Below are 15,792 nucleotides of genomic sequence, written 5' to 3' on the forward strand. Positions count from 1 at the left end.
GACTCATCCTATATTCAGAGGTTTTATCCTAGGACTCACAGTGGAAGCATGTGGGCAGTTCATTACGAGTCAAAATGAATTTTCAAGGAAATATTCACATACAAAGAATTGCGATGGCAGGGGAACTGGCCCATATTGGGTGACAGAGACTAATTTGGATTAGCCATTTATTTACACAGAACCCGGGCCTGGCAGCAGGTACTTGTGCTGGGTTTTAGGTGTAGAGTATTTAACAGTGATTTGGGCAGTTAATCTTTGTTTTAATGGATCTTCTATTCTATGATTGGGGAGATAAGGTATAAAAGTAAAGGCAGACAGGGCAATTTGGGATGGTGACAGTTGCGCTAAAGAAAATAAACACTGATGCTTGGTATCCTAGCTACACAGGAGGCAGAGATCTGAGGATGACAGTTAAAGATAGCACTGGTGGGAAAGTCTATATGACTCTTATCACCAATTAGCTAGCAAAAAACAGAAACAGTGCTGTGGCTCAAGTGGTAGAGCAACATCCTTTAACAAAAAATCTAAAGGTCAGCTCCCAGGCCCTGACTTCAAGCCCCAGTAGTGATACAAAAAGAGGTAGCTAGCTCGCTAGATAGAGTGTGATGCTTTTGAGCCCAGGGGTTGAGTAGGGGTATAATGCAAGACACATGCAATTTAAAATTTTCTGAAAATCATGCTATAAAAACAAAAAGCAGTAAAAACAGGTTTGCTTCTGTGCCCTGCATCTTGTATATACATTTTTCTAATTGGGGGAGCGGAAGGGAAATAACAAAATGCTGAAGCAAAGATACAGATTGGCCCATTGTAACAATGAGATGTACAAGACACTATGTTGAAAATGAACTTTACAACTTTAGGGGTGGGGGCAGGGAGGAGTTGGGAAGGTGGGGAGGGAAGGGATGGTAGAGGAAAAACAAAGGAGGGGGTAACAATGCTTAATAGGAAATGTACTCATTACCTTACTCATATAACTGTAACCCCTCTGTACAGTATCTTTACAATAAAAATATATATTAAAAAACAAAAAAAGAGGGGCTGGGAAGGTGGCTCAGTGGTAGAGCGCTTGCCTTGCATGCCTGAGGCCCTGGGTTCGATTCCTCAGCACCACATAAGCAAAAAGAAAAAAGCCGGAAGTGGCGCTGTGGCTCAAGTGGTAGAGCGCTAGCCTTGAGCTGAAGAGCTGAGGGACAGCGCCCAGGCCCAGAGTTCAGGCCCCACAACCAGACCAAAAAAAAACAAAAAAAAAAAAAAAGAAAAAGCAAGGGAAACTAATTTAAATGATATATTTTAATATAATCTAATATGTCATAATGTTATAATATGCAACCAATAGTAAATTGAGATATTTTGCATAGTTTGACATGTTATCTAAATCTGGTATGCAGCTTCCCTTAGTGCAATCTCATTTTAGTTTACATACATTTCAGCTACTCCTGAGGCACCCTTGTCTAGTGGTTTTTGGACAGTGTAGATATAGCAAGTGGAGGGGGTATGGATGGCAAAATGGTCAAAAGTGACTATTTTGGATAAAGTATCCTCTCTTAAAGTTCCCTCAATTAACTGGGTGATTGTGGCTCTTATTGCCAGTTAAATCACCAAAATGCCCAAAGTGGAACTGTGGTAGTGCTCCAGCCTTGAGCAAAACAGATAAGGGACATCCCCTGGCCCCAAGTTTAAGTCCCAGTCTAGCACACACATAAAAACTTCCCTCAATCAGGGGCCATTCCTACCACCAATATATTTAGTCTTTTATTGGTTGCTGATTTGCTCATATATCAATGTAAATTATTGCTACCAATCTTTCTTAGCTTAGGGGGTGAGGGGTATAGTTCAGAGGTAGAGTACTTTCTTATCATGTTTAAGCCACTAGATTCTATCCCTAGTGCCATGAAAACAAAATCAAGATGTTCCCCTTTTCACCCCATTAACAACACTGCCTTTTTGGTTTTCTGGTGGTTAATTGAAGAGAAGAGTCTCATAGTCTTTGATGCCCAGGATTGGCTTTGACCATGATCCTCAGATCTCAGTTTCTTGTAGCTAGTTACAGTTGTGAGCCACCAGTGCCTGGCTGTTTTGTTTTGTTTTTTCTTTCTGTTTGTTTTTAACAGCTTTTCTATGGGTAGTGTTAAATGGGACTCCCAAGGACAGGCAGTAAGAAGAACTAACAGCGGAAAAATCACTATAAGCCTATAATCTTGAAGTGAATGTTTTAGGTAGCATCTCTGGGGTCACATGAGTGACCTTGTTTCTTGTCTAGGAGTGTTGGTACTGTGTATAGATCCTTCTTTCCAGTCCCTTTTCTACACCTCAGCAAGCAACTTCACCAACTGTGTGTTGAACCTGAAGTCTCCCACTGGGAAAAATAATTGGTACAAGCAGCCTGGCTATTTTTAGCATTATTTCAATAGAGGTTTAACTTATTTTATTGAATACGGTAACTATTAAGTTTAAAGGTAAGGATATGGTTAGAAGTATAGTGCTCCTCCCACCCACTCTGATTCTTGTGGCTGTGTGAAATACAATGAGAGTCATTTCCATTTGAGTTTTTCAGGTTCAGCTGAAAATCCAGAGGTTACTTTATAGTCAATTGATGAAGGAGTCTTGGACTGGAGTGTTTTATATGTATATGTGTAGAGAGAAGGGGAATAAAAATGAGGGTTCTGAGAAGGGGTGTGGTAGAAACAGCTTGCAATCATAAACCATTTTGCAACATCACTTTCCCTTGCCTTTATGTGTAAAAGTAATGTATGTTTTTGGAGCCAATTTGAAAAATAAGAAAGGAAATAACACCCCCCCCCCTTCTTTACCTGGTCCTTCTAGAAATCTATTTTGTGATGGTATTTTTATGCAGTTTTACCCTCTCATTTCCTCTTTTTTTTTTGAGAGGTCAAATTGAGAAACTTTATTGGAAAGGCAGTGACTACAGGTGGACTCGCGTCACAAAGACCTGCAGCCTCTCCAATACACTTAACATGGTTAAAAAACTGAGTCGCGAGGACAGGAAAGGAAGAGCAGAAAAACAATACCAACAAACCAGATCAAATCCAATGGAGAGCTGAAGTGGGACACCATGTGACTAGAGAGCCAGGAGACACAAGACCTGGGGTAATGGCGTCTGAGCTGGTCTGGGCCTAAATAGGGGCACAGGCACAGGAAACTTGATAGTCTCATGAGTTTAAGGCCCAGGACTGACAGGTCCAGTAACCTATCATCCAAATCCCCGCCCCTGCCTCTAGGGATTCAGCCTGGGGGTGGAACTTCCCTGCCTCTGTCATGGCGCCAGTTAAACCCAGTTTCCTATTATCCACCATGTAGCCAAGATGGTGGCGGTTAGACCCAGTCTCCTTATTTCAGGATGAGTAGGAATGTTGAAAGGGATGACACTCTCATTCCCTCTTAAGAGTATTTTCTCATGTTCTTATATATTCTTCAAGAACATAATTTAAAAAGTGACTTGCATAACAGATTTTTTTTGACATGGTCTTGTTCTATTGTCCAGGTTGGACTTTGTGGGTTTATGATGGTCCTGCATTAGCCTCCTGTGCTGCTGGGGCTGCTGTGAGTCAGCAGGCCCATTTTTGTTCTGACACTAGTTTAACCTTTATTTGTATGTATATGTGTGTGTGTGTGTGTGTGTGTGTGAGAGAGAGAGAGAGAGAGAGAGAGAGAGAGAGAGAGAGAGAGAGAGAGAGAGACAGAGACAGACGGAGTTGGAGAGAGGGAGAAACAGAGAGACAGAGAGACAGAGAAGGAGGGAGAGGGAGAGGGAAAGAGTTCTAGGGCTTGAACTCAGGGCTTGGACACTACTTAGGCTAGAACTTTTTCACTTGAGCCACAGTTCCATTTCTAGCTTTTGGTGGGTAATTAGATATGAGTCTCTAGGACATTCCTGCCTAGGCTGCCTTCAAACTTCCATCCTCAGATCTCAGCCTCTTGAGTGGTTAGGATTATAGGTGGAACCACTGGCACCTAGCTACTTAACCTTTAATTGACCTTCTTTTGTTTTCTATCCTTTATTATTACAAGTAACGCTGAGAAGAGCACACACAGTTCATAAATATTCATATAAATATTTTCTGATTGCAATAGAAATTCCTAGAAGTAAAATTATTGGGTTTAATAAGAGACATTTTTCAGAGCCCTAAAGTATGTGCTGCCAAATTACTGTAAATGTAAGTGTACTGTAAATGTAGCACTGGCCCTCAGCATGTAAGTGCCTTTTCTTCAAAGCAGATATTTTTCTTAGGGAAACTGAGGGATTCTGGGTATGCAGGTCACAGGTAAGATTTCATTTCTCCACTCTGTTCCTCTTCCTTCCCCTCCCTTCCCTTCCCCTTTTTGCTCCCTCTTCCCTTCCCCTCTTTTGTTAACTGAGCCAAGTTGAGTACTATATTGGTGACTGATAACTAGTCTGAAAACTTAAATCCATCCAAGTACCCCCCAGAGTTTTGTGATAACTTCAAGACATGCAATCTATTATACATTGTCAAGGGAGTGTGATTCACTATAAAAAAGGGTATTCTTGTTAGCTGTTCATGATGCACAGCTGATGCTTACATCCCAGACACCACTGGAGTCTGCTTTTTGAGACATTTTTATGGCCTGGGAGGAAGTGGGGAGCACTTAGGGAGCTTTTAAGAGTAAGACATCGTGTCATTGTTCAGACTCCAAAGGATGAGAGTCACTGTTTTCTTCCTCAGTGATGGTCCCTACCATCACTGATGTTTTTTGAGTTTAACTCTGTACCAGGGTGTAGACCTTGGTGCTTTCTTTCTAGGATTAATTCTAATGTCAATATAGGTGGCAAGTATTATTATTTTCTTCACTTTATTGATGATACAATTAAAACTTAGTGTTGAAATATTTTTCCTTAGAGTTGGACAGCTGGGAATGAGTAGAGCTAGGAACTGAATTGTCTCTACAGCTGGAGTTCAAAAAGCCAAACTCGGTGTTCTTGAAAAGTGGAGGGACATGGAACAGATTAAAGGCAGAAGAACCCTTAAAATCATTATAATTTCAGCTCATAGAGCACGGTATCTGCTGTGTGCAGACAACTTATATCCACAGAGGGAAGCTGAAGAAATAGGCTGGTCGTATAGAAATCTTCAACCTTGACTACATCTTCTCTAAGTAGTAGTGTCTTAGACTGCCTTTAAGATGTCATGGGAGAAAAATCAAAGTTGGTAAGTTGATGTTGGGTTTGTTTGAAAGATTGACTGAACTATGTGATTTGTTTTTGTTTCTTTTGTATGTTCTTCCCCCATAGTATAACCCCTGTTGTCACTGTATTTGATTCCGGTGCCCTGAATCTTGTATATACATTTTTCTAATTTGGGGAGGGGAAGGGAAATAACAAAATGCTGAAATAAGGATACAGGTTGACCCATTGCAACAATGAGATGTACAAGACACTGTGTTGAAAATGAACTTCCTTGTTGGGGGTGGGGGGCAGAGGGAGGTGTTAAGGAGGTGGGAAGGGAAGGGAAAGGATGGTAGGGGAAAAACAAAGGAGGAGGTAACAATGCTCCATAGGAAATGTACTTGTTACTTTATTCATGTAACTGTAACCCCTCTGTATAGTATTTTTATGATAAAAATATATTTTAAAAAAAGAAAGATTGACTGAAAAAGATAAGGGCCTATGAAATCAGAGCTGATTGGAATGAGGAAGGAATTTGGGAGTGGAGAACCATAAGAAGGAAAGTTCCCTGAGAAAGTACAGGGCTAGAAGCTGGAAGTCACATGGTTTAATCAGGCAATTTGAAAGCAAGACACAGAGGGAACATCCCCCATTGCGAGGGTCTGTGTTAGTATTCAGGGTAGCCAGGAAGAGAAGCAGAAGCATATGTAATTAACCAACGGGGAAGGCAGATGGATGATGGGGTGGTGGGTGGCGTCACGCTACTCGTATGTTTTTTTAATAAGTAAAATTATAGCATAATTTCATCCACTCATTGAAAACAAGGTTATGCAATTAGGGTCCTGCTGCTGTTAAAAGCTTCTAGAGATTTTAGTGCACTGGGCAGACAGAATTATGATGTTTACTTAAAAAAAAAACCAAACTTGTTCTCTTTCCAGAGATTTAATTTTATTTAATGCTCAATTTTTGTGTTTACTGATTCTGCATTTTTTATGTAGATTAAGATCCAATTTAGAGATGAATCTATGGGTAGTTAGGCTGTGGCAAGCACAGAAGAGGGATGCTGTGGGTACTGAGGAGCTGCTTTTGGGCAGTTTTCTCGGAATTGTCTTGAGATTTTTATAAAAACCTCCAAGTCATAATTTGTCTAAAATAGTAAATGAAGTACTAGGTGCTCCTTCGAATTGTTTCAAAATTTCCAATCTATAGTTTGGGGTTTGTTTTCTTTTTTTGGGGGGGGGGGGTGAGAAAAGACAATGAACACAACATTTGCCATATTGACCGTTTTCTAGTATGCAGGTCAGTGGTGTTCATATATTTTTTTCACATTTTTGTGAAACAGACCTCCAGAAACTTCTTAGGTTGTAAAACTGAAACTCCATAGACTTCAAACAACTTCCCATTCCCTCCTCCTCCCATCCCCAGGCAACCACAACTCTACTTTCTGTTTCTATCACTTTGACTTTAAATATTTCACATAAGTGAGGTCCTACAGTGGGTGTAACTGCCCTATTTCGCTTTTCTTAGTGTCTTCCAAGCTTGTTACTGGCATAGGGTGACAGAATTTCTTTCTTTTGTAAATGCTGAATTGTATTCCATTATGAATATGCTGCACTTTGTCTACTGATGGGCATTTGATTCCTTCTACCTCTTGGCTGCTGTGAGAAGCATTGCTATGAACCAGGATGTGCAAATCTCTCTTTGAGGCCTTGTTTTCAACTCTTCTGGATATATACTGCAAATAGGGGCTCTATTTGAGTTTTTGAGAAGCCTCTATATTGTTTTCCATTGTGGTAGTGCCATTTTGAAATCCTACCAATAGTGCACATGAGTCTCAGTATCTTTACACCTTTGCCAATGCTTTCACTTTCTGACAATAATCACCTTAATGGATATGAGGGCAACTTAAGTTTCTTACATACTGCATCAAACTTTGCCTTGTGGTTACAGACAACTATTAAAATATTATGATTTGAGATTTATCCATTTTTGTTATTTTATTACCTACAAGGAGGATGATTAAAACATATATACATGACAGATAAAAGAGAAGTAGTGACTTAAATAATAGCATGCTTTACACTTTTTTAAAAAAAATTTACATGTTTTATTTGGAAATGTGTATACCAGAACAGTGAAATTAAACTTTAGAGACAATGGTTAGCTTAGTTACCATCAGTTTATTATAAAAGGGAGATATGGAAATTATTTACATGATGAAAGATCTCAGAACTTCCATGGAATAGGCAGCTTCACATGATGCCATTTTAGTGATGTATTCACTCTACATACTTCCCAAGAATGTCACCATCCCTAAATAAGAAATAATCCTTGTCATCTAGAACTACTTTGGTGCCTCCATATTCTAGGAGAAGAACTTTATCACTCACTTTCACACTAACTGGCTAAATCTCTCCACCATCTCCTTTAGAGCCCGATCCTACAGCCACTACTGTGGCTTGCAATACTTTTCCTTGAGACTTTTCTGGAAGCATAAAGCCTCCTTTGGTTACAGTTTCAGCTGCACTCCTTTCGACCAACACTCGGTCAAACAGAGGAATGAACTTCCTAAATGCTTGTCCGGCCATGACTCTTCGCGGTCGCCACTCGGACTCTGCTCTCACGCCGACGCTGCAAGGAGAGACTGCTTTACACTTTTGTTGATGACATGTGCTGAGAAATATTACCCTACAGATACCTGAAATCATTACAACATGGTTTAATATTATATGCTTTAAAACTCAAGAAGCTCATTCTATCCTACGAAAGATGCACTTCAATCAAGCCCACAAAGGAGACATTATTCTTCACCTTGAAATGGTGGGGGACATGCCAAGATGCCTGAATCAGATGGTTTATTGCTTTGTATACAACATATAGAGTACAACTATGGAGACTCAGCTTTGTAGTATATGGGAGTTAGAAATGGGCAAGTAGGAATGTAAAACTCATATTACATCATAGCTCAAATAAGGTGCTAGCACTATTTATTTATGAATTTACCCTGTGAACTAGAATTCACATCCTTGGCCAATCAAATGGAAAAATAAATCACTGGGAGTAGTATTTTACTTAGAAACCATTAAAGCAATTTAAGTGAAAATTTTTTTCTAGGTAGACAGACCCAGCTGACTACAAGAGGGCAAATGTAGATGTGGGAATACCTTTATGAATGAGCCCGGTAAGATTGAGGGAGGTGCATACAATACTGCCTTTCAGAGAACCCAGCAGCTGCCCTAAATCCATTTATGAGCAATTCAAGTAATAGAGCTTTGCAGCATAATGTTAGTTTTCAATAATGGTGTTATTTAAAAGAAATCAGAGGTTTAAATGTAAGGCATGGAGAAATGGGGCATTATGAATTTGAATGTGTAAGGCTTGCTTTTTAGTGGGTCCAGCAGAGTCCCTTATTATTTTACTTTTTCATGATGCATTTCAGTTTTTCAAATAAGAAAGGAGTCATGGTCTAAGGAAGAGTTCTTTTCTTGTGCTATATAGCTTAAAGGCTTGCTGCAGTTTCCCTCCACCTCCCTTTACCTCATAAAGCTGGGGTAACAGAAAAGTTCCGTGTCTGCTGGTGGTTTGTTTTGTGTTTTAAGAAGTAGGGCTGCGGGCAAGCACCAGACCTGCTACTCACCCAGATCCTCAGCCCAAGCTCCTCAGTCTCTGCCACCCCTGCATACAGGGTGTCTGGAAGGATATCACATTTTTCAGAGATTGCATCCTGTGCAGGACCTTATACTAGAAGATACCCAAGAAATGTATGTTGGTAGACTTCACTTAGTCGTATTGGGAAAGCATGGAATCTCTTTCTCTCAGTATCAGTTTTGTTTTGTTTTTGTCAGTCGTGGGACTTGAACTCAGGGCCTGAGCTCTTTTGCTCAAGGCTCTACCACTTTGAGCCACAGTACTGCTTCTGGTTTTGGTGGTTAATTTAGAAATCAGAGTCTCACAGACTTTCCTGCCCAGGCTGGCTTTGAACTATGATCCTCAGATCTCAGCCTCCTGAGTAGCTAGGATTACTGGCATGAGCCACCAGTACCCAACTCAATGTCACTTTTTAAACACTCTTAGAAAGGCAACTCCATCTTGACTCCTGCAGGGAAAACCAAACCAAGCCAAAATAAAGCAACAAACCCACCAACCAAAATCAAACCAGTTCCCCTTAATACATTATGCTGCCAACATGCCAGGAGAGTGGTTGTATAATAGTCTTAGTTGGTCCTTCCCTAAGTAGCATTGCTGCTCATTTTTTCCCCCTAAAGTGTCATATAGACATAGGGACATTGAAACAGGATTCAAACCAGCAGTGTTAACTCTACTCCCCTTGGGTTTACCCCCTCACTATCCACTCTACTTCTTGGATGCTTTCTGGATCAGATCCAGCTGTGGCTTCATATGCAAAACATCTACCCATATTTCATGCCACCACAAAAGACTTGTTTCTTTATGTTTATTAATAACAGGGAGAACCCTGCCCCCACCCTGCTATGTAACTGCATTTGAATTTCACAGGTAGAGAAGACATTTACAGATTTAGCTGGTGTTAAAAATCTAAATTTAGAACTTCTTTGTAGGCAAAGCATTATTTCTCCATGGGTTTGTAATCCAATAATCCAACCCCTGTTCCTTTCCATGTAAAATGAATCCTTCCCAATAGGTACTAATGCCTGAATGGAGTAAGCTGCAAGCCCTTGGCAGATGGCTCTCTGTGCTCTTCATTAGTAATGAAAAAGTCAAGCATTTTGGTAGGAGAATGTGCTTCGCTGGATGCTGCCAGGTTTCCTGTGGCTGTGTTCCTAGTAGCGGGCTTCAGGGGCTTCCTGTGGGCGATTATTACAGTGGCTGTGAGGAAGAATGGAATACATTATTCTCACCTCTTCATAAAAAAGAAAAAAAGAATGTGGCTTCCTTCCCTCCTCTCCAGCCAGCTGTCAGATTTGAATGCCTGCCCCAGTTTGCTCTGTCATACATTGAGTTCTTGGGTTGAATGATGAGAGCTGGCATCAGCCCAATAGAGTGATTGCCGATTGCCAAACAACCCAAAACTTTTGCTGCAGATGTCTAAGAAAACAGGATAGCAGGGATTTGCCTCTGGGTGGATTTCTTGCTTATTTTAACTATAATTTTTCTATTGAAAAAGGAGAAAAGGAAACTTTGCATCAACAATGTGATTTCCTTATAGGTCTAGTCTCTTTACTAAGATGACTTGTTCTAAAAGAAGTTTCACTAGAAGAGGTGTGTGTGTGTGTGTGTGTGTGTGTGTGTGTGTGTGTGTGTGTGTGTGTGTGTGTGAAAATGTCTCATTGTACAGATGCCGATGACCTATGTCCCATTCACCAGAGGGAATGGTTGAAATCTGAAACTTCCCAAGTAGCTAATAACCAGTTCTGTAATGCCTGGAAAATGTACACAAGCCCATTGTGAGGCAGAAAATGTTGCCCAGAAAACTTCACAGTGTTCTAGGACTTTCCTGGGTTTCTCAGAGAAAAGAGGCGTCTCAAGGTGTAATCTGTTGAGCTGTAGTTAATTGGCACATGGGGCATAAAATTTAAGACCATATATCCAGTTCTTTGGGCTTATTACTAGATGGTTCCTTGACAGCAAAGGAGCCAAAGCAAGGGGCCATCCCTTTTCTTCTTCACTTACTTGCCTTCCTTTACTGGATGGGAGAGGGCTGTGAGGATGTAGCATTTTGTCATGCATGGAAAAGGAAGAACTCCTGTCTATTTCCAGTGGACTGTGACTCCTTGGCCACTTCTTCATCTGTGGAGGACACTTCATTTCCAGGAAATCACACTGAACATGATTTCATTTGTGAAAGTCTTTCCAAGTGACTTATAGTCAGTCATTGATGCTTTGAAAGCAATGTTTTTAATAATAGTATAGATTCAGTGAAACTAATTTTGTACTTGACCAGTCAGTGAGTATCTTGTTGGAGTATGAATTAAATTTATGAGCTGTAACCTTCATTTGGCTTTTTATTCATTTTTGTCTGTCCATGGATTCTTTATTTATCCATGGATTCTTTATTATAGGCATATTCTAGGAATTGTGTTAGACTAAAGCGGTATAGTTTGCATATTCACATTTGACGTTTGTACAATTCTGCTGCTCTGAACCATGTTTTTCATTTCTTGGAGGGAAAAAAGGTAGCTTCCTTTTTCCCTATGGTTAAATTGGCCTATCGGTAAAACTGCGAAACATTTTTTTTAATGTTACGGTGCATTAACAGAATTTTAGTTTCTTGGCAAGTGTTACAGTATTCATAGTCAAACACTCTAAGCACTGTTTAATGTGTGTCTTTAATGTAAATATCAGTTGTTACATGAGTTTCTTAGGCAGTGTTTCTTTAAAAGCTGAAGTTTGTCTTTTTGAGATGGTTTGGATGAGGATTTGAACATTTGTGTAATTCGTTGCCTCCTAGGTTACACTCAATTGCATGCTATAAAAATTAGTATTGACACTAATTCACTTTCTGTCTCTCTTTGGGGGTAGATGGATGATACACAACATATGAAAGAGTTACTGGAAAACATTCTGTAATCAAAGTAGACGGTCAGAGGTAACTGTACGTTGATGATATGAGATTTACAGATAAATTGAAATTATGTAAAAGAAAAATATTTGGAAGGAAAAGAATTTCAATCTGATTATTCAGTGTGTAAAAAGACCTTCTAGCTGTGAGATTGTGTTGACTATATTTTATTGATTGTTAGCTAATTAGTACCTTTGTGATGGTATAATTTATTCAAACCACTGCATTTTAGGGCATTACTTTAGTCTGAAAATTGTCAAACATTTTTAGTATTATAACCCGAACTTTGAAACCTAGTTTGTAGAAATGAAGGAATGCTTCAACACTGGGTATTTAAACTTTAAGTGATCTTCCCAAGTGGGAAGGTCCTGACCCATCATGTGTAACCTAATTTTGCATTTTTACATTTATCAACTTTATAAAATTTGATATTAGTTTTATCCTATCCATCTTTAGTGAGATGATTCATTTCATTTTATTTAACAATTAGGGGTGAGAAAGAGAAGATCAAGTACAAACCTTCAGTTTCTGGTGGCTTTATGACTTACTACTTGGAAATGATGACTAGAGGGAGTTTTACAAGCCTCTTGTAGTTTGCTCATGAAATATGGGACATGCAGGGATGGGTCTGGAGGGGTCTGGTAAGGAGATGAGAGGTGAGGAGAATAAAATACTTAAGGGTGTACTTCCCTTCCTCCTCAAAGGAAAGGGAAAGTCTTGGCTGTTTGTACTAAGTGGGTACCATGTGAATCTTGTGTCTTCTGTATTGTACATAATGTAGGGATTACCCTCTTTGTCTTGGGATCTTAGGTGTAGGGTCTGTTGATGAATTATAATTGATGTAAAGATTATTCATTTTTCTAGGAGAGTGGCACTTAGGACAGTGTCAGCATTTGTATATCCAGTAGCTCTGTACACTGTGTTCTCTCACATGTACTGGGGATATTAGAAGGGATTGGCAGCTTAAAAATCAATATTTGAGAATAGGGTTGCATTTAGATGTCTTTTAGTCTATTTAAAATAGATAAAATTAGAAGCCCCCAAGACTCTGTTGATAAATTCTACTGATCTACCATTCTACCATCATTGACTTTGTTTCCTCCCTTCCTTTCTTCCTCTTCCATTCCTTCTCTCCCGGTGCTACCTGGTACTTATTGTACCTGGTGCCAGGTACAGTATTAGGCTGGAGTAAATGTGAGTACTGGTAAGAACTTCCTTAATTCCTTTCACAAACTTTAGAAAAGTATCATAAGGAATTCTACCCTTGGTTGTTTCTAGTTATCTGTTGTGCTGCTAGTGAGCAAACCTAGCTTTCTAGGCAAGCATTCTACCATTGAGTTTTCCTTTTTAAATGACATTCATATATATAGATACTGTACAGAGGGGTTATAGTTACATGACTAACTATACATGAGCTCATGTAATGAGTTACATGAGCATTGTTACCCCTTCCTTTGTTTTTCTTCTACCATACCTTCCTTCCCCACCTCCCCAGCTCCTTCCTCCCCACCGCAAGTTGTAAAGTTCATTTTCAACATAGTGTCTTGTGCATCTCACCATTACAATGGGCCAACCTATATCCTTATTTCAGCATTTTGTTATTTCCCTTCCCCTCCCCAAATTAGAAAAATATATATTCAAGATGCAGGGCACCGGAATCAAATACAGTGATAACAGGGGTTATACCATGGGGGAAGAACATATAAAAGAAACAAAAAAATCACATAGTTCATTAAAAACAACAACAAAGGAAAAAAAACCTCTTGTGTCCCTATCTTGGGGTTCATTTCACTTAGTATCATCTTATATGGTCATATGTACTTAGCTTTTGACCTTTTCTGCTTGTCTGGTAAGATTATCCTAGATGTATAAGAATGGCCCATAGGCACATGAAGCTCAAATTCTCTAGCCATAAAAGAAATGCAAATTAAAACAACATTGAGATTCCACCTCACCCCAGTTAGAATGCTATAATCAAGAAATCTAATAACAACAGATGCTGGAGGGGATATGGCCAAAAGGGAACCCTACTGCATTGTTGGTATGAGTGTAAACTTGTTCAATCACTTTGGAAAGCAGTATGGAGGTTCCTCAAAAGACTCCATACACATAGAGTTCCCCTATGACCCAGCAATCCCACTTTTGGGTATTTACCCAAACGATCACAAACAAGGCCATACTAAAACTACCGGCACAACTATGTTTATTGCAGAATTATTCACCATAGCTAAGATATGTAACCAAACCAGATGCCCCTCAATAGATAAATGGATCAAGAAACACACACACACACACACACACACACACACACACACACACAAAATGGAATTCTGTGCCCCCATCAGAAAAAATGACTGTACTCCATTTGTTAGGAAATGGAAAGACTTGGAAAAAATTATATTAAGTGAAGTAAGTCAGACCCAAAGAAACATAGGTCCCATGGTTCCCCATATTTACAATAAGACATTCTTTTTGTATTGTTGAAGATCATTTCTGTCTCCATCATTCGTCAGGAATGCTTTGTTGTTGTATGAGGAATATCTGTATATCATATATACCATGAGCACAAAAGTATCTATATGTAATTTAATAATTCATTGGAGTGAACTCATGATGGAAACCCGGTTGTGGCTAGTCTGAGTTGCTTATCACAGAAAACTGTACTAAACTGTTAATTTATCTGATATGGGGGATAGTTTATAGTCGCTAAAACTGCTAAATAAATATGCAAGCACGAAAAAAGTGTACCTTAGCCTTTGAAAGTGGTAAAATGTTGCTTATGGTTTTTTTTTTAAAAAAACAGCTGTATAAGTTTGGTTCCAGTTCACGGACATTGTTAAGTAGTTGAACTCTTGAACTTCACGGCAAATGTTCCTTAGATGAGTGCTTTTGACTGCAGGTTTACTTGTCCTCTGGCTTAGGAATATTTCCATCTTTGACTGAGCCAAACTTTGCATAGAGTTAGTGTTGTCTGTGTTTATTATTTTAGAACACTTTAATCTTTAAAAACCTGAGCACTTTTTGTTTGGTTATAGCCCCTCTAAATATTTTAAGATTATCCTTTGTAAAACAGTGAGAACCCACTGTGAAATTACTTTAGTTCTTTTATTCTCTAAAACTTTGTGGTTCTCAAAGTGTGGTCTGAAAACCATGGAGGTCTATGTTCACAATAATACCAAGGTGGATTTTTTTTCTATTTTCATGGTGTTGACATTTACTCCATTAATGTAATGGGCATAGCTGCTGGTGCCTTGGTGAACATTAAGGCAATGATAGCTCCTGGCTACTATGACAGCTACTGGCAATGTTGTAATCTTCACCTCTCCAACCACTTATAGCAGTAAAGGCAAAGCGAGGATGGCCCATATGATTTTATTAAAACTTGACTCTTGAATTGCATGATTTTTGATTTTTTTTTTTTGGTCAGTTGTAGCGCTTGAACTCTGGGCCTGGGTGCTGTCACTCAGCTCTTCAGCTCAAGGTGAGCACTCTGCCACTTGAGCCACAGCTCCACTTCCGGTTTTCTAGTGGTTAATTGGAGACAAGAGTCTCATGGACTTTGCTGCCGGGTTGGCTTTGAACTGCGATCCTCAGATCTTAACCTCCTGAGTAGCTAGGATTATAGGTGTGAGCCATCAGCACCTGGTGGTTTTTGATATTTTTTTAAAAAAAATTATTGTAAAGGTGATGTACAGAGGAGTTACAGTTACATGAGTCAGATAATGAGTACATTTCCTTTTGAACAGTGTAACCCTCTCCCTCATTCTCTCCCAGATTTTCCCTTCCCGAGTTCCCCTCCTCGCAAAGTTGTATAATTTATTTTTTACATAATGTCTAGTGGATTTCACTTCAGAATTACTTCACTCTTTGTCCCACTGTTTCTGTGCTTTCCCTTCCCCTCTCCAGATCAGATAAATTTATATAGAAGTCGAAGGGTACAGAAATCAAAAACAGCGACAGAAGGGAATATACCAAAGGGGGAACAAATATATATATCATTTTTTTAATTTTAATTTTTTTATTGTGAAAATACTGTACAGAATGGTTACAATTACATGGGCAAGATAATGAGTACATTTCTTGTAGCCTCCTCCTTTGTTTATCCTTCCCA

General features: G+C 39.3%; 1 protein-coding gene and 1 pseudogene across 1 annotated transcript in view; one reads left to right on the forward strand and one right to left on the reverse strand.

Moving 5' to 3' along the window:
• The window catches only part of Prkca (protein kinase C alpha), a 378,576-nt gene that overhangs the window by 79,603 nt on the left and 283,181 nt on the right, over positions 1-15,792 (forward strand). The gene's annotated exons all lie outside the window — the stretch shown is intronic.
• Positions 7,309-7,785, reverse strand: LOC122128351 (annotated as a pseudogene).

This window comes from Dipodomys spectabilis, unplaced genomic scaffold, assembly GCF_019054845.1.
Source record: "Dipodomys spectabilis isolate Male_0828 unplaced genomic scaffold, ASM1905484v1 ptg000329l, whole genome shotgun sequence".
Lineage (NCBI taxonomy): Eukaryota > Metazoa > Chordata > Mammalia > Rodentia > Heteromyidae > Dipodomys > Dipodomys spectabilis.